Source organism: Bufo bufo, chromosome 10, assembly GCF_905171765.1.
Source record: "Bufo bufo chromosome 10, aBufBuf1.1, whole genome shotgun sequence".
Classification (NCBI taxonomy): Eukaryota; Metazoa; Chordata; class Amphibia; order Anura; family Bufonidae; genus Bufo; species Bufo bufo.
In genome coordinates this window covers 49,192,320-49,218,317 of record NC_053398.1, presented here as the reverse complement: position 1 = coordinate 49,218,317, position 25,998 = coordinate 49,192,320, and the positions used below count along the sequence as shown (strand labels likewise).

General features: G+C 41.1%; 1 protein-coding gene across 2 annotated transcripts in view; it reads left to right on the top strand.

Moving 5' to 3' along the window:
• SLC25A45 (solute carrier family 25 member 45) overlaps positions 1-25,998 on the top strand; it is a 53,610-nt gene that overhangs the window by 13,040 nt on the left and 14,572 nt on the right. The window lies entirely within an intron of this gene.

The window sequence follows — 25,998 nt, the reverse complement described above, 5'->3', positions numbered from 1 at the left end:
GAGGTTCACGGTGGGCCGGAATGTACATACAGTTCATCGGTTACTCACGGTTCAGCAGTCGCCTCCCTGGGCCAGCAGTACAGTGAAGGGGAGAACAGCACCAAATTCTCCGGGGCAAGCTTTATTACAGGGGACACCGGACAGGTGGTGATTGAGGTGCCTTTGATGGTGAATGGTTGCTGAGTGCTTGTGCGGCTGGGCCCCTGACAGGTATTGTCGTGACGCCAGCACCTTGGTGGTGCAAAATGTTGAGGATGGTAGTGATATGGAGTTAGAAGAATGAGGCAGGTTTAAATCCAACGGCAAACTTTACTATAACCAGGTTCTGGATAACGGTTTACATCGAGCAATAAAACAATCTCTGGTATACATGCAGGTTAGATGTGATTAATCCCAGTAACAGGCTGTGCTGGTAATATTTTGTCAGGCTAGGGTAGTTAGTTATGTACTCACTGATAAACAGCTCTTTAATCTGGTTCTGTTGCTCCACCTCTTTAATGGTGAGGCTGCCAGAAGCTAATAAGTCCTTCACCTGGTATCCAAAGGTCCTTAAAGCCTGAATGAACGACTCTTGTCCTTTGTGTCTTTATCCTCTCTGTTTCTCTTGAATTGCCTTGCACTTAACACAGCTACAGCTGCACTCTCACTCCTTCACTTCCCACTTCTCCTCTCAACTGACTTAACCCCCTAACTAGGCCTGAACTGCACTATTTATACTGTGGTGCTACCCCATCTAGTAGTGGATGTATGTAATGCACCTGACAGCCTGGTAACAAGGGATTTCACACAGTAGTACAATTCTTCCACTGATGGGTGGGATCTGGTTACAACACTCCAGTGTTTATTGATGACAGATCTCAATTTATTAACCCCTTCCCGACCCATGACATACTACTACGTCATGGGAACTACTGCGTTCCCGCAATTTGACGTAATAGTACGTCATGGTGATCGCGCGGGCATTGGAGCGGTGCGCGCACGATCACTGCAGGGGCCCGGCAGTCCCTGGTAGCCAGGCCCCTGCTGTAATAGCTGATGTCGGCGTATTAACCCCTTCTATGCCGCGGTCCGCCCTGGGTTTGGTTTGGGTGAGTGAGCGCGTCGAGTACCCGCGCTGCTGTGGCGGGGACCCAATGCGTGACAAGGCAGCCCGATGCCATGCAGAGGCTGCCCAATGCCTTGCACGGCATCGGGACCTGCCTTCTACGGGTTCTGAGGAGATCCAACCTCAGGCTGGGTCTCCTTGGCAACCTGTTAGTGTATGACTCAGTGTCATACACTAACAGGCAATGCATTACAATACAGATCTATTGTAATGCATTGCAAAGGGGATCAGACCCCCAAAAGTGAACATCAGAAATAAAGTAAAGAAAAAAAGTTTAAAAAAAGTGTTTTTAATTAAATTAATAAAGTAATAAAATTAATAAAGTAAAAAAAGTAAAAAAAATTAAAAAAAACGCTCCTTTCCCCTTATTTTATAATAAAAATCAGAAAATAAAAATAAAAACACACATATTAGGTATCGTCGCATCCACAATGACTGGCTCTATAAATATATCACATGATCCACCCTGTCCAATAAACACCATAAAAAAATAAATTAAAACGGTGTAAAAAAAAGCCATTTTTGGCACCTTACATCACAAAAAGTGCAACACCAAGCGATCAAAAAGGCGTATGTCCCACAAAATGGTATCAAATAAACCGTCACCTCATCCCGCAAAAAATGAGCCCCTACCTAAGACAATTGGCCAAAAAATTAAAAAACTATAGCTCTCAGAACATGGAGACACTAAGGCTGGGTTCACACGAGCGTGTCCGGATAAGGTCCGGATGAGTTGCGGCAAACCCGCGCGAGTAGGTACCTAATTGCAGTCAGTTCTGACTGCGATTACGTTTCGTTGTTCAGTTTCTATCGCGCGGGTGCAATGCGTTTTGCACGCGCGTGATAAAAAACTGACTGTGGTACCCAGACCCGAACTTCTTCACAGAAGTTCAGGTTTGGGTTCGGTGTTGTGTAGATGTTATTATTTTCCCTTATAACATGGTTATAAGGGAAAATAATAGCGTTCTTTAACCCCTTAAGGACTTAGGACGTACCGGTATGCCCTGCTTCCCGAGTCCTTAAGGACCCAGGACTTACCGGTACATCCTGTGTAGTTTTGATCACTGCCGCACGGCCGACAGTGATCGGAACAGGGGTGCCTGTTGAAATCATTCAGCAGGCACCCTGTGACAATGCCTAGGGGGTCCTGTGACCCCCCCCCCCCCCCCCCCCCCCCCCGCATTGCCGATCGCTACAAACCGCAGGTCAATTCAGACCTGCGGTTTTTAACGCTTAAGCAAGTTTCTGATCCCTGCGGTCCGTGACCGCAGGGATCAGAAACCTCAAAGTGCCTATATTTTTGAAAGTTAACCCCCCCCCCCCGCAGCCCTCTGCGTTTTTGTGCCTGTGGGCGCAGCGGGGGGGAGGATTGCGGGCGGTGCGGGAGGCGAGCAGGAGGCGTGGGGCAGTGTGGGGGGCGGGTGCACGATCTTCCGCCCGCCCCCCGTTTATTTTCAGGATGGCCGAGCGTTGAATCAGAGTGTCAGCTCATTGCTGACACTCTGATTCAAACGGCAGACATCTGTGCAGATGTCCGCCGTTTTAACCTCTTCCATGCCGCGGTCCGTTGGGACCGCTGTATGGAAGAGGTGAAGAGGGAGCTCCCTCCCTCCCTCTCCCATCGGGGGCTGCTGTGCCTTTGCAGCCCCCGGACAGGATGGGGTGACAGAGGGAGGGAGCCCTCCTCCCTCCCCTTCCCCGTCTGCTCAGTTGTGGCAGACAGGGAAGGTTCCCATGGCAACAGGACGCCTTCTCAGGCATCCTGCTGTCTATGGGGCTGAACAGATCTGTGCTAAAGGCAGAGATCTGTTCAGACAAAGTGTGAGTGAAATACAGTGCAGTACACTATATAGTGTACTGTACTGTATTATACAGGCATCAGACCCACTGGATCTTCAAGAACCAAGTGGGTCTGGGTAAAAAAAAATGTTAAAGTGAAAAAAATGTTTAAAAAAAAAAAAAACATTTATCCCTGATTAAAAATGAAAAAAATAAAATTCCCTACACATGTTATATATCACCGCGTCCGTAACGACCCGATCTATAAAACGGTCATGTTACATTTCCCGCATGGTGAATGCCATAAAAAATAAAAAAATAAAAACTATGATGAAATTGAAATTTTGCTCACCTTACTTCCAAAAAAAGGTATGTACGCCAAAATAGTAACATTCAAACCGTCGTCTCATCCCGCAAAAAATGAGACCCTACCTAAGATAATCGCCCAAAAACTGAAAAAACTATGGCTCTCAGAATATGGAGACACTAAAACATGATTTTTTTTTTTCAAAAATGATATTATTGTGTAAAACTTACATAAATAAAAAAAAGTATACATATTAGGTATCGCCGCGTCCGTATCGACCGGCTCTATAAAAATATCACATGACCTAACCCGTCAGATGAACACCGTAAAAAATAAAAACTGTGCTAAATAAACCATTTTTTGTCACCTTACATCACAATAAGTGTAATAGCAAGCGATCAAAAAGTCACACGCACCCCAAAATAGTGCCAATAAAACCGTCATCTCATCCCACAAAAATCATACCCTACCCAAGGTAATCACCCAAAAAACTGAAAAAATTATGGCTCTCAGACTATGGAAACACTAAAACATGATTTTTTTTGCTTTAAAAAAGAAATCATTGTGTAAAACTTACATAAATAAAAAAAAGTATACATATTAGGTATCGCCGCATCCGTGACAACCTGGTCTATAAAAATATCACATGATCTAACCTGTCAGATGAATGTTGTAGATAACAAAAAATAAAAACGGTGCCAAAACAGCTATTTCTTGTTATCTTGCCTCACAAAAAGTGTAATATAGAGCAACCAAAAATCATATGTACCCTAAACTAGTACCAACAATACTGCCACCCTATCCCGTAGTTTCTAAAATTGGGCCACTTTTTTGGAGTTTCTACTCTAGGGGTGCATCAGGGGGGCTTCAAATGGGACATGGTGTCAAAAAAATCAGTCCAGCAAAATCTGCCTTCCAAAAACCGTATGGCATTCCTTTCCTTCTGCGCCCTGCCGTGTGCCAGTACAGCTGTTTACGACCACATATGGGGTGTTTCTGTAAACTACAGAATCAGGGCCATAAATATTGAGTTTTGTTTGGCTGTTAACCCTTGCTTTGTTACTGGGAAAAATGTATTAAAATGGAAAATTTGCCAAAAAATTTAAATTCTGAAATTTCCTCTACATTTGCCAATAACTCTTGTGGAACACCTAAAGGGTTAATGATGTTTGTAAAAATCTGTTTTGAATACCTTGAGGGGTGTAGTTTCTTAGATGGGGTCACTTTTATGGAATTTCTACTCTAGGGTTGCATCAGGGGGGCTTCAAATGGGACATGGTGTAAAAAAAAAACAGTCCAGCAAAATCTGCCTTCCAAAAACCGTATGGCATTCCTTTCCTTCTGCTCCCTGCCGTGTGCCCATACAGTAGTTTATGACCACATATAGGGTGTTTCTGTAAACTACAGAATCAGGGCCATAAATATTGAGTTTGGTTTGGCTGTTAACCCTTGCTTTGTAACTGGAAAAAAAATATTAAAATGGAAAATCTGCCAAAAAAGTGAAATTTTGAAATTGTATCTCTATTTTCCTTTAATTCTTGTGGAACACCTAAAGGGTTAACGACGTTTGTAAAATCAGTTTTGAATACCTTGAGGGGTGTAGTTTCTTAGATGGGGTCACTTTTATGGAGTTTCTACTCTAGGGGTGCATCAGGGGGGCTTCAAATGGGACATGGTGTAAAAAAAAACAGTGTGTAGTTTCTAGAATGGGGTAATTTTTGGGTGGTTTCTATTATGTAAGCCTCGCAAAGTGACTTCAGACCTGAACTGGTCCCTAAAAATTGGGTTTTTAGATTTGCTTCTAAACTTCTAAGCCTTGTAACATCCACAAAAAATAAAATATCATTCCCAAAATGATCCAAACATGAAGTAGACATATGGGGAATGTAAAGTAATAACTATTTTTGGAGGTATTACTATGTATTATAGAAATAGAGAAATTGAAACTTGGAAATTTGCAATTTTTTACAAATTTTTGGTATATTTGGTATTTTTTTATAAATAAATAAAAAAAATTGACCCAATTTTAGCAGTGTCATGAAGTACAATATGTGACGAAAAAACAATCTCAGAACGGCCTGGGTAAGTCAAAGCGTTTTAAAGTTATCAGCACTTAGTGATACTGGTCAGATTTGCAAAAAATGGCCAAGTCCTTAAGGTGAAATAGGCCTGAGTCCTTAAGGGGTTAATACAGAATGCTTAGTAGGTGGTCAATTGAGGGTTAAAAAATAAAGAAAGAAGTAAGAAGAGACCGGCAGCTACGCGATCAAGAGGAGAAGGTGAGTTAATTATTTTTTATTTTTTAACCCTTAATTGACCACCTACTAAGCATTCTGTATTAAAGAATGCTATTATTTTCCCTTATAACTATGTTATATGCGATTTTCACTCAGCCCCATTCACTTCTATGGGGCCTGCGTTGCGTGATAAACGCACAATATAGAGCATGCTGCGATTTTCACGCAACGCATAAGTGATGTGTGAAAATCACAGCTCATGTGCACAGCCCCATAGAAATGAATGGGTCCAGATTCAGTGCAGGTGCAATGCATTCACCTCCCGCATTGCACCCGCGCGGAAATCTCGCCCGTGTGAACTCAGCCTAAAACATCATTTTTTTTTGTTTCAAAACTGCTATTATTGTGCTGAAGTGAAATACATAAAAAAAATACATATTAGGTATCGCCACGTCCGTAACAACCAGCTCTATAAAAATATAACATAACCTAACCCCTCAGATGAACACCGTAAAAAAAAAAGTGTAAAAAAATGCCATTTTTGTCACATTACATCACAAAAATTGCAACAGCAAGTGATCAAAAAGGCGTATGCCCCACAAAATACTACCAATCAGACCATCACCTCATCCCGCAAAAAATTAGCCCCTACCTAAGACAATTGCCCAAAAAATAAAAAACTATAGCTCTCAGAACATGGAGACACTAAAACATCATTTTTTTTGTTTCAAAACTGCTATTATTGTGCTGAAGTGAAATACATAAAAAAAATACAGGTATCGCCACGTCCGTAAAAACCAGCTCTATAAACTAGGTAAAAAAAAAAGCCATTTTTGTCACATTACATCACAAAAATTGCAACAGCAAGTGATCAAAAAATCGTATGCCTCCCAAAATAGTACCAATCAGACCGTCACCTCATCCCGCAAAAAATGAGACCCTGCCTAAGAGAATTGGTCAAAAAATAAAAAAGCTATGGCTCTCAGGCTATGGATACACTAAAATATCATTATTTCAGTTTCAAAAATGCTATTATTGTGTAAAATTTAAATAAATAAGAAAAAGTAGATATATTATAGTAGATATAGTTTTCTGAGAGATGCTATGTTAGAGCATCTTAACGGAAATAAGCAAATAACGCCATATCAGCATGGCTTCGTGAGGGATCGGTCATGTCAAACTAATTTAATCAGTTTTCTATGAGGAGGTAAGTTCTAGACTTGACAGCGGCGAATCAATGGATGTCGTGTATCTGGACTTCTCCAAAGCATTTGACACTGTACCACATAAAAGGTTAGTATATAAAATGAGAATGCTCGGACTGGGAGAAAACGTCTGTAAGTGGGTAAGTAACTGGCTCAATGATAGAAAACAGAGGGTGGTTATTAACGGTACCTCTTCTCTTCAATATATTTATTAATGATCTCGTAGAAGGCTTGCATAGTAAAATATCAATTTTCGGAGATGACACTAAACTGTGTAAAGTAATTAACACTAAAGAGGACAGTATAACTACTACAGAGGGATCTGGATAGATTGGAGGCTTGGGCAGATAAGTGGAAGATGAGGTTTAACACTGACAAATGTAAAGTTATGCACATGGGAAGGAATAATGCAAGTCACCCGTACATACTTAATGGTAAAACACTCGGTAACACTGACATGGAAAAGGATCTAGGAATTTTAATAAACAGCAAACTAAGCTGCAAAAAACTGTGTCAGGCAGCTGCCAAGGCCAATAAGATAAAGGGTTGCATCAAAAGGGGCATAGATGCCCGTGATGAGAACATATTCCTACTACTTTACAAATCATTAGTCAGACCACACATGGAGTACTGTGTACAGTTCTGGGCTCCAGTGAACAAGGCAGACATAGCAGAGCTGGAGAGGGTCCAGAGGAGGGCAACTAAAGTAATAACTGGAATGGGGCAACTACAGTACCCTGAAAGATTATCAAAATTAGGGTTATTCACGTTAGAAAAAAGACAACTGAGGGGAGATCTATGTATAATCTATGTATAAATATATCAGTGGTCAGTACAGAGATCTATCCCATCATCTATTTATCCCCAGGACTGTGACTATGACGAGGGGACATCCTCTGCGTCTGGAGGAAAGAAGGTTTGTACACAAACATAGAAAAGGATTCTTTACGGTAAGAGCAGTGAGACTATGGAACTCTCTGCCTGAGGAGTTGGTGATGGTGAGTACAATAAAGGAATTCAAGAGGGGCCTGGATGTATTTCTGGAGTGTAATAATATTACAGGATATAGCTACTAGAGAGGGGTCGTTGATCCAGGGAGTTATTCTGATTGCCTGATTGGAGTCGGGAAGGAATTTTTTATTCCCCTAAAGTGAGGAAAATTGGCTTCTATCTCACAGGTTTTTTTTGCCTTCCTCTGGATCACCTTGCAGGATGACAGGCCGAACTGGATGGACAAATGTCTTTTTTCGGCCTTATGTACTATGTTACTATGTATTAGGTATTGCCACGTCCGTAACGATCTGCTCTGTAAAAAAGTCACATGAACTAATTCCTCAGGTAAACGCTGTAAAAATAAATAAATAAAAACTGTACCAAAACAACCAATTTTTTGGTCACCTTGCCCCATAAAGTGTAATGATGAATGATCAAAAAATCATATGTACCCAAAAATAGTACTAATAAAAATGTCAACTCTTCCTGCAAAAAACAAGCCTCTGAACAAGACGATCGGCAGAAATAAAAATAGGGCGTTCAGAAAATGGAGATACAAAAACCAAATTTTTGTTTTCAAAAATGCTTTTTATGTAAAACTGAAACAAACATCATAGAAAGTAGACATATTTGATATCATTGCGTCTGTAATAACCTGCTCTATAAAAATAGCGCATGATCTAACCTGTCAGATGAATGTTGTTAAAAATAGAAACGGTGCCAAAACATCCATTTTTTTGTTATCTTGCCTCACAAAAAACTTAATATAGAGCAATTAAAAATCATATGTAGCCCAAAATAGTACCAATAAAACTGGCACCTTATCCCGTAGTTTCCAAAATGTGGTCACTTTTTTGAGTTTCTACTAGTAGGGGTGCATCAGGGGGGCTTCAAATGGGACATGGCATCTAAAAACCAGTTCAGCTAAATCTGCCTTCCAAAAACCATATGGCGTTCCTTTCCTACGGTGCCCTGCTGTGTGCCCGTACAGTAGTTTACGATCACATGGGGGGTGTTTCTGTAAATGGCAGAATCAGGGTAATAAATATTGAGTTTTATTTGGCTGTTAACTCTTGCTTTGATACTGGAAAAAATGGATTAAAATGTAAAATCTGCCAAAAAAGTAAAATTCTGAAATTTCATCTCCATTTTCCATTAATTCTTGTGGAACACCTAAAGGGTTAACAAAGTTTGTAAAATCAGTTTTGTATACCTTGAGGGGTGTAGTTTCTATAATGGGGTCATTTTTGGGTGGTTTATATTATGTAAGCCTCACAAAGGGACTTCAGACCTGAACTGGTCCTTAAAAAGTGGGTTTTGGAAAATTTGCTTCCAAACTTCTAAGCCTTCTAACGTCCCCAAAAAATAAAATGTCATTTTCAAAATGATCCAAACATGAAGTAGACATATGGGAAATGTAAAGTAATAACTATTATATGAGGTATCACTATCTATTATAAAAGTAGAGAATTGAAATTCAAAAATTTGGGAATTTTTCAAAATTTTGGGTAAATTTGGCATTTTTTCACAAAAAAAGGTGAAATATATTGATTCAAGTTTATGACTATCATGAAGTACAATGTGTCACGAGAAAACAATCTCAGAATGGCTTAGAATTGGAGCTCAGGTCTGATCGAGTTAATGTATGATGTAAACTCCTGTAGGGTTCGAGTGTCGCAGCGCCACACGCAAAAGATATGGTCAATAAATCGTTTCCAAATTATACAGTGCCGCTTATAAAGCTGATTGGAATAAACATATTCCTGTTCAAATTGTGACACATAACAATTTGCGTAAGGCGGTGCGACATTCGAACCTATCGCGGTCCCGCACCTCTGTTGGTAAAAGGTGTCCTGAAACATAAAGTAATTTTGTTCCAAAACCAGTGTCAAAAAGGAAAGGAAATTTTTTTGTTCCATTTCTCTATATGTACTACATTCAAGGAGATGTCTCACAGCACTAAGTCCCTCTCTATGTGTGATAGAAATATATAGACTGTACACATCATACGTAACCAAGAGGTAGTCATCATCAACCTGTAGTGTCGCTATCTCACCCAGAAACTGTTGTGTATCTCTGTGTATCTCTCAGATAAGAGGGAGCTTGTGTGTCAAGAGTCAAAACTTTCTCTAAGAAGATCGCCTCAAGAAGATATATTCATTTGCGCATCCATTTGCGGTTTTATTCATTTATTTATTCATCAATTTTTTATACAACTCGAACAGTTGGAATACAGCTATCATATGGAGTATTGTACTGTGACCAACACGGATCATTTCTACATCTATATGTAAACAAGACATTCCACGTTTTGATTTCTATTATCTTGTATATATGCTAAAGAGAAGCTGGGTATAACAATTTGTGCGGTGGTGTCATTTAGATCTTTGACATCCGACCACATAACCTTTTATTATTTTTTTATTTTTCACTGTTATTTCTATTTTTATACCTTTGTATATCTATGATATTATCTTAGTGCCTATGTATCACACATTTTAATTCATGTTTTATATAATTGATCCACATTAAATACAGTTTTTATAAGAGATTTTTCTCCTGTGATCCCATATGTAAGAGTGCCTGTCCATCCATAACTACAGTACATTTACAACTTTGAAGAGGGTGATTCAAATAGGACAAGAGCACCTGACCAGTGTGACAGAGGGTGAGCCAACTCACAAATTATCCAATATTTGTCACCTTAAAATAGTGCCAATCAAACCGTCATCTCATCCTGCAAAAATGATACCCTACCTTAGACAATCGCCCAAAAAAAAAATAATTATATATGGAGACACTAAAACATGATTTTTTTTTTGTTTCAAAAATGATATTGTATAAAACTTAAATAAATAAAAAAAAGTACACATATTATTTAAAGCCATGTCCGTAACAACCTGCTCTATAAAAATATCACATGACCTAACTTTTATATCACGTAGATCAGTCGGCACTGTGTGTTGGCCCATGGTTGCACGGTCCTAGGGTTGGTATCCCCAATAGTAATAATAATAAAGCAGGTCCGGCACTCCAAAATTGCTGTGAGTTTTTCTTTTATTGTCACTCTGTGACGCGTTTCGTCGGGGGGAGAGAATGGAGTCAGTTGCTGCCACAATCAGTCGACCTGGTGGCTGGCTCATGGACTTATGCACTTTAGGTAGTGTGTAATGGGGTGACTGAAACCAAGCTAGCTGAATTTTTGATTAAACAGCACCCCATTACCCCTGTATTTTACACACACAGGTTGTTACGGACATGGCATTCAATAATATGTGTACTTTTTTTATTTATTTAAGTTTTATACAATATCATTTTTGAAACAAAAAAAAAATTCTCCATATATAATTTTTTTTTTTTTGGGCGATTGTCTAAGGTAGGGTATCATTTTTGCAGGATGAGATGACGGTTTGATTGGCACTATTTTAAGGTGACAAATATTGGATAATTTGTGAGTTGGCTCACCCTCTGTCACACTGGTCAGGTGCTCTTGTCCTATTTGAATCACCCTCTTCAAAGTTGTAAATGTACTGTAGTTATGGATGGACAGGCACTCTTACATATGGGATCACAGGAGAAAAATCTCTTATAAAAACTGTATTTAATGTGGATCAATTATATAAAACATGAATTAAAATGTGTGATACATAGGCACTAAGATAATATCATAGATATACAAAGGTATAAAAATAGAAATAACAGTAAAAAAAATAATAATAATAAAAGGTAATGTGGTCGGATGTCAAAGATCTAAATGACACCACCGCACAAATTGTTATACCCAGCTTCTCTTTAGCATATATACAAGATAATAGAAATCAAAACGTGGAATGTCTTGTTTACATATAGATGTAGAAATGATCCGTGTTGGTCACAGTACAATACTCCATATGATAGCTGTATTCCAACTGTTCGAGTTGTATAAAAAATTGATGAATAAATAAATGAATAAAACCGCAAATGGATGCGCAAATGAATATATCTTCTTGAGGCGATCTTCTTAGAGAAAGTTTTGACTCTTGACACACAAGCTCCCTCATATCTGAGAGATACACAACAGTTTCTGGGTGAGATAGCGACACTACAGGTTGATGACTACCTCTTGGTTACGTATGATGTGTACAGTCTATATATTTCTATCACACAAGGAGAGGGACTTAGTGCTGTAAGACATCTCCTTGAATGCAGTACATATAGAGAAATGGAACAAAAAAATTTCCTTTCCCTTTTGACAGTGGTTTTGGAGCAAAATTACTTTATGTTTCAGGACACCTTTTACCAACAGAGGTGTGGGACCGCGATAGGTTCGAATGTCGCACCGCCTTACGCAAAATGTTATGTGTTACAATTTGAACAGGAATATGTTTATTCCAATCAGCTTTATAAGCGGCACTGTATAATTTGGAAACAATTTATTGACCATATCTTTTGCGTGTGGCGCTGCGACACTCGAACCCTACAGGAGTTTACATCATACATTAACTCGATCAGACCTGAGCTCCAATTCCAAGCCATTCTGAGATTGTTTTCTCGTGACACATTGTACTTCATGATAGTCATAAACTTGAATCAATATATTTCACCTTTTTTTGTGAAAAAATCCCAAATTTACCCAAAATTTTGAAAAATTCCCAAATTTTTGAATTTCAATTTCTCTACTTTTATAATAGATAGTGATACCTCATATAATAGTTATTACTTTACATTTCCCATATGTCTACTTCATGTTTGGATCATTTTGAAAATGACATTTTATTTTTTGGGGACACCCACTTTTTAAGGACCAGTTCAGGTCTGAAGTCCCTTTGTGAGGCTTACATAATATAAACCACCCAAAAATGACCCCATTATAGAAACTACACCCCTCAAGGTATACAAAACTGATTTTACAAACTTTGTTAACCCTTTAGGTGTTCCACAAGAATTTATGGAAAATGGAGATGAAATTTCAGAATTTTACTTTTTTGGCAGATTTTACATTTTAATCAATTTTTTCCAGTATCAAAGCAAACTCAATATTTATTACCCTAATTCTGCCATTTACAGAAACACCCCACATGTGATCGTAAACTGCTGTACGGGCACACAGCAGGGCACTGTAGGAAAGGGACGCCATATGGTTTTTGGAAGGCAGATTTAGCTGAACTGGCTTTTAGATGCCATGTCCCATTTGAAGCCCCCCTGATGCACCCCTACTAGTAGAAACTCAAAAAAGTGACCACATTTTGGAAACTATGGGATAAGGTGCCAGTTTTATTGGTACTATTTTGAGCTACATATAATTTTTAATTGCTCTATATTACGTTTTTTGTGAGGCAAGATAACAAAAAAATGGATGTTTTGGCACCGTTTCTATTTTTAACAACATTCATCTGACAGGTTAGATCATGCGCTATTTTTATAGAGCAGGTTATTACAGATGCAATGGTATCAAATATGTCTACTTTCTATGATGTTTGTTTTAGTTTTACATAAAAAGCATTTTTGAAAACAAAAATTTGTTTTTTGTATCTCCATTTTCTGAACGCCCTATTTTTTTTTCCTGCCGATCGTCTTGTTCAGAGGCTTGTTTTTTGCAGGAAGAGTTGACATTTTTATTAGTACTATTTTTGGGTACATATGATTTTTTGATCATTCATTATTACACTTTATGGGGCAAGGTGACCAAAAAATTGGTTGTTTTGGTACAGTTTTTATTTATTTAATTTTACAGCGTTTACCTGAGGAATTAGTTCATGTGACTTTTTTACAGAGCAGATCGTTACGGACGTGGCAATACCTAATACATAGTAACATAGTACATAAGGCCGAAAAAAGACATTTGTCCATCCAGTTCGGCCTGTCATCCTGCAAGGTGATCCAGAGGAAGGCAAAAAAAACCTGTGAGATAGAAGCCAATTTTCCTCACTTTAGGGGAATAAAAAATTCCTTCCCGACTCCAATCAGGCAATCAGAATAACTCCCTGGATCAACGACCCCTCTCTAGTAGCTATATCCTGTAATATTATTACACTCCAGAAATACATCCAGGCCCCTCTTGAATTCCTTTATTGTACTCACCATCACCACCTCCTCAGGCAGAGAGTTCCATAGTCTCACTGCTCTTACCGTAAAGAATCCTTTTCTATGTTTGTGTACAAACCTTCTTTCCTCCAGACGCAGAGGATGTCCCCTCGTCATAGTCACAGTCCTGGGGATAAATAGATGATGGGATAGATCTCTGTACTGACCCCTGATATATTTATACATAGATTATACATAGATCTCCCCTCAGTCGTCTTTTTTCTAACGTGAATAACCCTAATTTTGATAATCTTTCAGGGTACTGTAGTTGCCCCATTCCAGTTAATGCAACCCATTATCTTATTGGCCTTGGCAGCAGCTGCCTGACACTGTTTTTTGCAGCTTAGTTTGCTGTTTATTAAAATTCCTAGATCCATTTCCATGTCATTGTTACCGAGTGTTTTACCATTTAGTATGTACGGGTGACTTGCATTATTCCTTCCCCTGTGCATAACTTTACATTTGTCAGTGTTAAACCTCATCTGCCACTTATCTGCCCAAGGCTGCAATCTATCCAGATCCCTCTGTAGTAGTATACTGTCCTCTTTAGTGTTAATTACTTTACACAGTTTAGTGTCATCTGCGAAAATTGATATTTTACTGTGTAAGCCTTCTACGAGATCATTAATAAATATATTGAAGAGAATAGGGCCCAATACTAACCCCTGAGGTACTCCACTAGTGACAGTGACCCAATCTGAGTACGTACCGTTAATAACCACCCTCTGTTTTCTATCATTGAGCCAGTTACTTACCCACATACAGACGTTTTCTCCCAGTCCGAGCATTTTCATTTTATATACTAACCTTTTATGTGGTACAGTGTCAAATGCTTTGGAGAAGTCCAGATACACGACATCCATTGATTCGCCGCTGTCAAGTCTAGAACTTACCTCCTCATAGAAACTGATTAAATTAGTTTGACATGACCGATCCCTCACGAAGCCATGCTGATATGGCGTTATTTGCTTATTTCCGTTAAGATGCTCTAACACAGCATCTCTCAGAAAACCTTCAACAGTTTACCCACAACAGATGTTAAACTTACCGGCCTATAGTTTCCAGGCTCTGTTTTTGGACACTTTTTGAATATAGGCACCACATTTGCCATGCGCCAATCCTGTGGGACATTCCCTGTCAGTATAGAGTCCGCAAATATCAGAAATAAGGGTCTAGCTATGACATTACTTAATTCCCTTAGGATATGGGGGTGTATGCCATCCGATCCTGGCGATTTGTCTATTTTAATCTTTTTAAGTCGCTGTTGTACTTCTTCCTGGGTCAGACAGGACACTTTTAATGGGGAATTTATTTCAACATTCAGCATTTCATCTGACCGTTTATTTTCCTCAGTGAATACATTGGAGAAAAAAATATTTAACAGCTTTGCTTTCTCCTCGTCGCTCTCTGCGACTCCCCCCTCATTACTCTTTAAAGGGCCGACACCTTCAGATTTATACTTTTTAACATTTATATAATTGAAGAACATTTTAGGGTTAGTTTTACTCTCTTTGGCAATTAATCTCTCGGTCTCTAGTTTGGCCGCTTTTATTTGTTTTTTACATGTTCTATTTTTTTCCTTATAGTTTTTCAGTGGTTGCCATGGTTACTTAGCAATTTTTAGAAGCATTATACTTACCTGCAATGTCTGTGACCGGCCGGGCGCTCCTCCTACTGGTAAGTGACAGGTCTGTGCTATAGGCAATGCGCCGCACAGACCTTTCACTTACCAGTAGGAGGAGCGCCCGGCCGGTCACAGACAGCGAAGGTAAGTATAATGCTTCTAAAAATTGCTAAGTAACCATGGCAACCAGGACTGCAGTAGCGTCCTGGTTGCCATGGTTACCGATCGGAGTCCCAGCGATTAAACTGGGACTCCGATCGGAACTCTCCGCTGCCACCAATGAAGGGGGAATATACCGTCGGATATGAGTTTCACGATCTAACTCAAATCCGATGGTATATTCTAACATAGAGGCGTTCCCATGGTGATGGGGACGCTTCAAGTTAAAATATACCATCGGATTGGAGAAAACTCTGATCTGATGGTATAATAGGGACTCCTGACTTTACATTGAAAGTCAATGGGGGACGGATCCGTTTGCAATTGCACATATTGTGTCAACGTCAAACGGATCCGTCCCCATTGACTTGCATTGTAAGTCAGGACGGATCCGTTTGGCTCCGCACGGCCAGGCGGACACCAAAACGACTTTTTTTTCTTGTCTGTGGATCCTCCAAAAATCAAGGAAGATCCACGGATGAAAAAACGGTCAGGGATCACGGAAAAAAGGAACCCATTTTTGCGGACCACAAAAAAACGGTCGTGTGCATGAGGCCTTATCCATATGTCTACATTAAATTGTTGCAGATGCTCAAAATGTCACCAACATTTTTTATCTGCCAGTTAAACCAAGATAGTAACACATATCTTTTTTTTCTAATCTCTTTATTTTCTGATTGCAGATTTTTTATTGAACTGTTTCCTGAACATGATTATGGGGGAAGCCATCTTGCCTAAACTTCTCTTAACAGCATTTAGAATGCATTAAAGGGTTTCTGTCAGCAGGAAAATGGGTATTAACCCGTCTGACATTAGTGATGTACTAATGTCAGCTGAACATAACTATATTGGTGCCATCTCACTGCGTGCCGCCGTTATTGAGAAAAAAATAACTTTTATAATATGCAAATGATACTCTAGGAACGGGGGGGGGGGTGTTGTTGCTCCTGCTTCTCCCACCTCTGTCCACGCCCTGCCAATCAAGTGTAGCAGGGCGTGGCCAGAGGTGGGAGAACAGAGCCTCTAGGACCTGGAGCAACACCCCCCCTGCTCCTAGAGGCTCATTTGCATATTATAAAAGTTTTTTTTTCTCAATAACGGCAGCACGCAGTGAGATGGCACTAATATAGTTATGTTTAGCTGACATTAGTACATCACTAATGTCAGCCATGTTAATAACCATTTTCCTGCTGACAGAAACCCTTTAACTCCTTAAGGACACAGCCTTATTTCACCTTAAGCACCAGGCCATTTTTTGCAAATCTGACCAGTGTCACTTTAAGTGGTGATAACTTTAAAACGCTTTGACTTATCCAGGCCATTCTGAGATTTTTTTTTTTGTCACATATTGTACTTCATGACACTGGTAAAATGAAGTAAAATAAATTTTTTTTTTTTATAAAAAAAATACCAAATTTACAAAAAATTTGTAAAAAAAATTGCTAATTTCCAAGTTTCTATTTCTCTACTTCTATAATACATAGTAATACCTCCAAAAATAGTTATTACTTTACATTCCCCATATGTCTACTTCATGTTTGGATCATTTTGGGAATGATATTTTATATTTTGGGAATGTTACAAGGCTTAGAAGTTTGGAAGCAAATCTTGAAATTTTTCAGAAATTTTCAAAAACCCAATTTTTAGGGACCAGTTCAGGTCTGAAGTCACTTTGTGAGGCGTATATAATAGAAACCACCCAAAAATGACCCCTCAAGCTATTCAAAACTGATTTTACAAACGTCGTTAACCCTTTAGGTGTTCCATAAGAGTTAATGGCAAATGGAGATAAAATTTCAGAATTTAGATTTTTGGGAAAATTTTCCAATTTAATCAATTTTTTCCAGTAACAAAGCAAGGATTAACAGCCAAACAAAACTCAATATTTATTGCCCCGATTCTGTAGTTTGCAAAAACACCCCATATGTGGCCGTAAACTACTGTACGGGCACACAGTAGGGCGTAGAGGGAAAGGTGCGCCATATGGTTTTTGGAAGGCAGATTTTGCTGGACTGGTTTATTTACACCATGTCCCATTTGAAGCCCCCCTGATGCACCCCTAGTGTAGAAACTCCATAAAAGTGACATCATCTAAGAAACTACACCCCTCAAGGTATTTAAAACTGATTTTATGAACTTTATTAACCCTTCAGGTGTTGCACAAGACTTATTGGCAAATGGGGATGAAATTTGAGAATTACATTTTTTTGCCAAATTTTCCATTTTAACCAATTTTTTCCACTAACAAAGCAAGGGTTAACAGCCAAACAAGACTGTATCTTTTTTGCCCTGACTCTGCCGTTTACATAAACACCCCATATGTGGTACTGTACGGGCACACAGTAGGGCGTAGAGGGAAAGGTGCGCCATATGGTTTTTGGAAGGCAGATTTTGCTGGTCTGGTTTATTTACACCATGTCCCATTTGAAGCCCCCTGATGCACCCCTAGAGTAGAAACTCCATAAAAGTGACCCCATCTAAGAAACTAAACCCCTCAAGGTATTCAAAACTGATTTTACAAACTTTGTTAACCTTTCAGGTGTTGCACAAGAGTTATTGGCAAATGGGGATGAAATTTGAGAATTGAATTTTTTTGCCAAATTTTTCATTTTAACCCATTTTTTCCTCTAACAAAGCAAGGGTTAACAGCCAAACAAGACTGTATCTTTATTGCCCTGGCTCTGCCGTTTACAGAAACACCCCATATGTGGCCGTAAACTACTGTACGGGCACACAGTAGGGCGTAGAGGGAAAGGTGCGCCATATGGTTTTTGTCAGGCAGATTTTGCTGGACTGGTTTATTTACACCATGTCCCATTTGAAGCCCCCCTGATGCACCCCTAGAGTAGAAACTCCATAAAAGTGACCCCATCTAAGAAACTACACCCCTCAAGGTATTTTAAACTGATTTTACTAACTTTGTTAACCCTTCAGGTGTTGCACAAGATTTATTGGCAAATGGGGATGAAATTTGAGAATTTCATTTTTTTTTACAAATTTTCAATTTTAACCCATTTTTTCCACAAACAAAGCAAGGGTTAACAGCCAAACAAGACTGTATCTTTATTGCCCTGACTCTGCTGTTTACAGAAACACCCCATATGTGGCCGTACACTACTGTACGGCCACACGGCGGGGCATAGAGGGAAAGAAGCGCCGTGTGGTTTTTGGAGGGCTGATTTTTATGGACCGGTTTATTTACACCGTGTCCTGTTTCAACCCCCCTGATGCACCCCTAGAGTAGAAACTCCCTAAAAGTGACCCAATTTTGGAAACTACGGGATAAGGTGGCAGTTTTGTTGGGACTATTTTTAGGGTACATATGATTTTTGCTTGCTCTATATTACATTTTTTTGAGGTAAGGTTACCAAAAATTGGAACACCTAAAGGGTTAATAAAGTTTGTAAAATTAGTTTTGAATACCTTAAGGGGTGCAGTTTCTTAGATGGGGTCACTTTTAGGGAGTTTTTACTCTAGGGGTGCATCAGGGGGGCTTCAAAGGGGACATGGTGTCAATAAAAAAGGCCATCAAAATCGGCCTTCCAGAAACCATGTCGGTTCTTTCCTTTTGCGCCCTGCCTTTTAGTGATACAGCAGTTTACGACCACAAATGTGGCGTTTCTGTAAACTGCAGTATCAGGGTAATAAATATAAAGTTTTGTTTGGTTGTTAACCCTTGCTTTGTTACCGGAAAAAACGGATTGAAATGGAAAAGTACCAAAAATAGCTGTATTGGCACAGTTTTTTTTTTTTTTTGACCGTGTTAATCTGGGGGTTAGTTCATGGGGTATTTTTATAGAATAGATTTTAATGGACGCGGCGATACCTAATAAGTCTACTTTTTTAAAATTATTTAGGTTTTAGACTATATTATCCTTTTTGATCCCCAAAATTTTTTTTGTATCTCTAAAGTCTAAGAGTCATTTTTTGGTTTGTCTTTTAGCCGATTATCTTATGTAGGGGCTCATTTTTTGCAGGATGAGAGGACGGTTTTATTGGCACTATTTTGGGGGCTATATGACTTTTTAATCGCTTGCTATTAAACTTGTTGTTATGTAAGGTGACAAAAAAAGTTCTTTTTTTGCACTGTTTTTTATTTTATTTTTGGACCGTGTTAATCTGGGGGGTTAGGTCATGGAGTATTTTTATAGAGGAGATTCTTATGGACGCGGTAATACCTAATAAGTCTACTTTTTTACAATTATTTAGGTTTTAGACTATATTATCCTTTTTGATACAAAAATTTTTTTTTTGTATCTCTAAAGTCTGAGTCATTATTAGTTTTTTAGACGATTATCTTATGTAGGGGCTAATTTTTTGCGGGATAAGAGGACGGTTTTATTGGCACTATTTTGGGGGCTATATGACTTTTTGATCGCTTGCTATTAAACTTTTTGTTATGTAAGGTGACAAAAAAGTTATTTTTTTGCACCTTTTTTTTGGCATTGTTAATCTGGGAGGTTAGGTCATGGGGTATTTTTATAGAGGAGATTCTTACGGACGCGGCAATACCTAATTTGTATACTTTTTTAAAATTATTTTAGTTTAGCTTTTTTTGGTGTCAAGTCTGAGAACCAGTTTTTTTTATCCGATAGTCAGTGGCTAAATTGGGATATAAATTTAGTACTCCATGGAAGTGTGGTACTCCCTGAAGCAGCCGTCAATGCAGAGGCCCGGATGATCGGGGCACGTGTCGCACTGAGTAGTGGTGTCCTTCCGTATCCCCCTCCTGCGACACACTCTGCACTTTTTTTGGGTTCGTCCCTCCTTTCCACTATGGGGGACCACACCTGGAAAGTGTTGACCAGGGACGATCCGGGTGCCTACAGTTCCCGAGTGAGGACTGCCTCATAGAACTGAAGGAATGTCCCTGTGTTGCCAGCGCTCCGGGACAGCACAAAAGAGTTGTACAAGGCAACCTGCACCAAGTAGACCGCAACTTTTTTGTACCATGCCCGGGTTTTGCGCATGGCGTTATATGGCTTGAGGACTTGATCAGAGAGATCAACTCCTCCCATATAACGATTGTAGTCGACGATACAATCGAGCTTGAGGACCGTTGCCGCGGTACCTCGCACAGGGACAGGGGTGATGCCGTTACCATGAATTGTGGACAGTACAAGGACATACCTCTTGTCCTTATATCTGACCAGCAACAGGTTTTCACTGGTAAGGGCACGGGTCTCACCCCTGGGGATAGGTACCTGGAGGGGGTGGGCAGGGAGGCCACGTTGATTTTTACGCACGGTCCCACAAGCGGACATGGATCTGGCGGCGAGGGACTGGAACAAGGGGATACTAGTATAAAATTTATCCACGTACAGGTGATAACCTTTATCCAGCAGTGGGTGCATAAGGTCCCACACAAGTTTCCCGCTAACACCCAGAGTGGGGGGACATTCTGGGGGTTGAATACGGGAATATCGCCCCTCGTACACACAAAACTTGTAAGTGTACCCTGAGGTACTCTCACTAAGTTTGTACAGCTTCACGCCATACCTCGCCCACTTTGAGGGAACATACTGGCGAAAAATGAGTCTCCCCATGAACGCAATGAGCGACTCATCAACCGCGACCTCCCTTCCAGGTACATAGGCCTGTACAAATTTGGCCCCAAAGTGATCGATGACCGGCCGTATCTTATACAGACGGTTATAGGCAGGATCACCTTGGGGGGGACATGCTGCATTATCTGAATAATGCAGGCATTTCCGGATGGCCTCAAACTGGGTACGTGTCATGGACGTACTGTAAAGTGGGGTCTGGTAGAGGACGTCCCCCCTCCAGTAATGCCTGACACTAGGTTTCTTGACTAGGCCCATGCGCAGCACGAGGCCCCAAAATGTCCTCATCTCGGCTGCACTGACCGGGGTCCAGCCACCGGGCCTAGCCAAAAAGGAGCCCGGGTGTTGAGCAACGAACTGTTGGGTGTACAGGTTCGTCTGCTCCACCATTAGATTTACCAGTTGGTCACAGAAAAAAAGACAAAAAAAGTAATATTCAGTGAAGCCCACTGTGGAAATCTGGATTCCTAATTGGCCTACAAACTCAGGAATCACAGGCTCTAATCGCTCTGGGGTAAACCAGACAAGTTCACCAGCAGGGGGCTCCGGTGGATTTAACTGGTGGGCCGGAAAACTAGTACGAGCCCCAGAACTGCTCGTACTAGGGTGGGCCACAGGGTCCCTAGCATGGCGGTCCCCTTGCTCCGCCTGGCGGCGTCCCCGCCGCCTTGGGGGCTCATCATCATCGCTAGATGATGAGGAGGACGCGGATGACAATAGGAAAGTGGGGTCATCCTCGTCCTCACTAGGACTCTCGGACTCAGAGGCAAGCTGGGCATATGCCTACTGTCACGGCTGAGAGTGGGGGAAACCCTCAGCCGTGCAGTGTCAAAGATAAGGGTAGCTGCTAGGCCAGGATGACAGGATCAGGGAGCAGGTCACCTCCTAACGCGTCCCAAATTCTGACCCTGACTCATAACTGTATGAGCCGACCCTGATGATAGGAGGGCTCATACTCCGGAACCTAGGGTCCCTACTAGCACTCAGGATAGCCCTGCGCTAGGAGCAGGGTAAGACGACCTGTTCCTCCTAGGCACGGACGAACAGGAGTCTCATTGGCCAAGCTGCACAGGAAAGGAGAAACATAAACAGCATATGGCAATGGCAGGTAGTCAAACTAGTACCACACCTACCTGCCACAGACACACAGCCTGGAACCCATGCATAAGTGCTGCAGTCCACAACAACATAAACGGACACAGCACACACCACACATCACACAGGAACCCAGGGCCATAAGCTGCAATAAACATAAAGACACCACAAGACATAGCATAGCGCTCCTCTCTCCTTGGGCTCCGGACACAAAAGGAGAAGGAGAGGAGCGCTGCTATGATTTGAATCTCCCGCCGGCCCGCCCTCCTACCAATCAGAGGCGATCCTGAGAGGTGATGTCACCATCACCACTCAGGATCTAAGGATGGTGATTGGTGGGGTAGAAACACACCACCGATCACCATCCTGTTCCGGGTTATCGGGTCCTCAGAGACCCGAATAACCCGGAAACGCAGCAAACCGCAGGTCTGAATTGACCTGCGGTTTGCTGCGATCGCCTACACGGGGAAGTCACAGGACCCCCCGGCGCATTTGCCCCAGGTGCCTGCTCAATGATTTGAGCAGGCACCGGGTTCCGATCACCGCCCGCCGTGCGGCGGTGATCGAAAATACACAGGGCGTACAGGTGTGCCCTTAAGTACCAGGACATAAGGGCGTACCTGTACGCCCTGTGTCCGGAAGATGTTAAAGGGTTTTTTTCACTTCAAGAAATGGCATTGATCATGTAGAGAAAGTTACTACAAGACACTTACTAATGTTTTGTGATTGTCCATAATGCCTCCTTTGCTGGCTGGATTCATTTTTCTATCACATTATACACTGCTCGTTTCCATAGTTCTGCCCACTCTGCAATCCATCAGTGACGTCCTGTAATCCCTGCGTCATGCTACTGAGTCTTGTAACGTGGACAAATCTAGATTCCCCTCCAAGAATGAGGGGAATAGAATAAGGAAAAAAAAAGGGGCGCACAATAGGGTAGTATGTGCAAACAATAGAATAATGTAGTGAGAAATATCCAGGCTCACCTTGTGGGGTTGTGCTAATATAGGCACAACTCTACTGTAGACTTAGTAAAGATAAGACCTTCGTAGCGGGACTGCAGCTGCAGACTGTGTATTCTTTTGGATGGGATGTCCACTCCCCGAAAAAAGTATTTGCATTGGAAAAAGAGGGGTTCTGCTTTGGCGCAAAATCACAGGTGGAGACGGTCTTAATAGATGAATTCTTCTTATTTAATAGAAACAACGCGTTTCGGGGATTAAAATTTCCCCTTCATCAGGTTTCACAATAATACAATAAATATAGTCCATAAGTCGATATTTATAGATAAAACATACCAAAAAACCGCCAAAAGGGATGCGCCTGGGCGACCCCCCTTGGGGGAGGGGCCGCCCTCAGGTGTCATCCAGGTTACAAACTAAATTCTTCAAATCGAACAATATTATAAATGTGGGACTATTCCTATTACTTGGACACATGATCGCTTATGGATTTATTAAAAAACTAGCATTATTAGTGATAATATCGCTCTGAATCTTCCTATGTATGTGTAAACCTCTCGGTCATGTGATCGCAAGGGTAATCGGTCACATGACCCGGGAGGCCGGAAGCAAAGGCGTCCTCTAGTTATCGCCTCCCTCCCCATGTGGAAAAAACAGGGGGAGAGGCCAGTCACCACAGGACCTTATTTGTAAGTGGGCGCATGCTCAGTCGTCTACTGCGCACTGGCGGCTGCAGTTTGTGGGTGTGCCCACAGGTGACTTAGGGTGTCACGTGATCGCATCTGTGCGGTCACATGATCCCTTGTCCTGGGAACGGAGATGCTAGTGATCGGGAGGCGCAGCTCATAGGATCGGTTTCAAGATTGTCCTCATATGGTTTGTCCAGGAGTTCGCTAATACATATATACATACAATTACATATATGTACATTGTTGGCATAAAATGACATAAAAGATAAAGGAAATGAGAGTAAGATGTGTATCAAAAATGGGGGATAATAAAAATTCATATAAAAAACCCATATAAAACGTATTATGTAGAATATACTGTGTGTATATATATATATACATATACAGAATATGTACATTACATGTTATATAGAATAATATGAAACGTATTCTTCTTGACTAATCCAAGTCTGAAAAAATAGCAAGGGATTATTAAATACCAGATTCATAAATTATGGGTAAAGCTTGTGTGAATGGGAGCATATGAAGAGGGAGGGGGGGGGGGGGGGGGTTGGCAGAGGGGAGTTTGTCCCATAGCTGATATGTGTTTGTATCTTTTTACAAATAGAATCGATTTTACAGATTGATTTCAAAGGCCTCATTTAGACCATAGGGATTGAGGCTATTAAGTTTAAAGATCCAATACATCTCACGGTGTCTGATGTATTGGACGTCTTTTTGGAGATGTATTGGAATTTGTTCAATGGGTGTTACAGAAAACCCGACAACATTGCCTTCATGGTGTTCGGCCGCGTGTCTGGACACGCTATGCTTCATGTATTTCTTTTTGATATTGGAACGATGTTTGTTAAATCTGTTGCGCAGAGTCTGGATGGTACGCCCTACGTATTGCAGATGGCATGGGCACTCAAGCAAATATATTACATGATTCGAATTACAGGTTAAATGATGTTGGATTAAAAAGGAATCTCCAGTGGTTCGGTTGTGTGAAAAGATGATCTTTGATAAATACTGTGTCCTGGTCCTGGTCATTAATAGGATATGTAGCTGATCTTAATTTGCTGGGCGCCAGAATATTTTTCAGAGTTTTTGCTCTTCTATAGGTGAAACGGGGGATCTCTGGAATGATTTGGCTGAGTATAGGATCCCTTTTTAGGATGTGCCAGCGTTTCCGCAGTGTAGCTTTTATAGCATTATGGTTCTGGCTGTATGTTGTTACGAAATTATAGCAATAGGAACTGATATCAGTGTTCCCCCCTATTTTCTGTACTGGGGTTAGACATTCTGATTGTGTGAGTTTGGCTGCTCTTTCTCTGGCGCCCATAATGATATTACTTGGGTAACCCTTCTAATTAAACCTAGATGCAAGGGTTTCACATTGTGAAGTGAAGTCCGTATCCAGTGTACAGTTACGCCGGAGTCGTTTGAACTGGCTACTGAGTGGCAGAGATCCCCGCTTGTGCAGCTCACCGCTGGTCCCAGCGCCAGCTGCCATTAGCAGAATGCTATTAGCTGGTGCATGTGCACTGCTGTGAGCGAGGCCGATGCCCACAGTGGTCAGAACAGTGTGCATGCCCGGACCCCGCGGTGAACTGCACAAGCACGGCATCTACAGGGATTACAGGGCAGGACAGACGAGGGGTTAGGGAGGAGTTATGCGAGGAGAAGGCAGAGCGGCCTGGGCACTTACTGCCCGAACGCCGCCCCTGGGCACTTGCGAGCCCTCATTTACATATCATAATAACCACATTATTGCTGTTTATGAACAACAGAAGAAAAGAACTAAGGCACCATTTAAATCATGTTTATTTGTGCTACACCGCTATGTAAGCAGCGCAGAAGGTGACATTTTGGTGACAGACTCCCTTTAACACTGGAGTGGAAAATGCCGGTCTTAATAAATGAGCCCCTATGTGCCTTATTATAGGCATAAGCACATACCTGTCACCTACTTGTGGAGAAATCTCGACCTAAAAACTGGGGAAAACTTCTCCTGCAGCAAGACTCCTCCTGGTTGCTGTAGGATAAAGGACCTGTGATAACATCTCCGCTATGTGACTAGTAATTTAAGGCTGACATGTCAGCCTGCATTTGTGGGAGGGGCGTAGGCGCGCTTAAAAGGAGGCACGCCCTCTCCTCATTTGCGTACGTTTTCAGTGCCTTTCCCGCCATTAACGTCACGCCCTTTGCTGCCGTGCTGCTCATCAGGTAAGTTT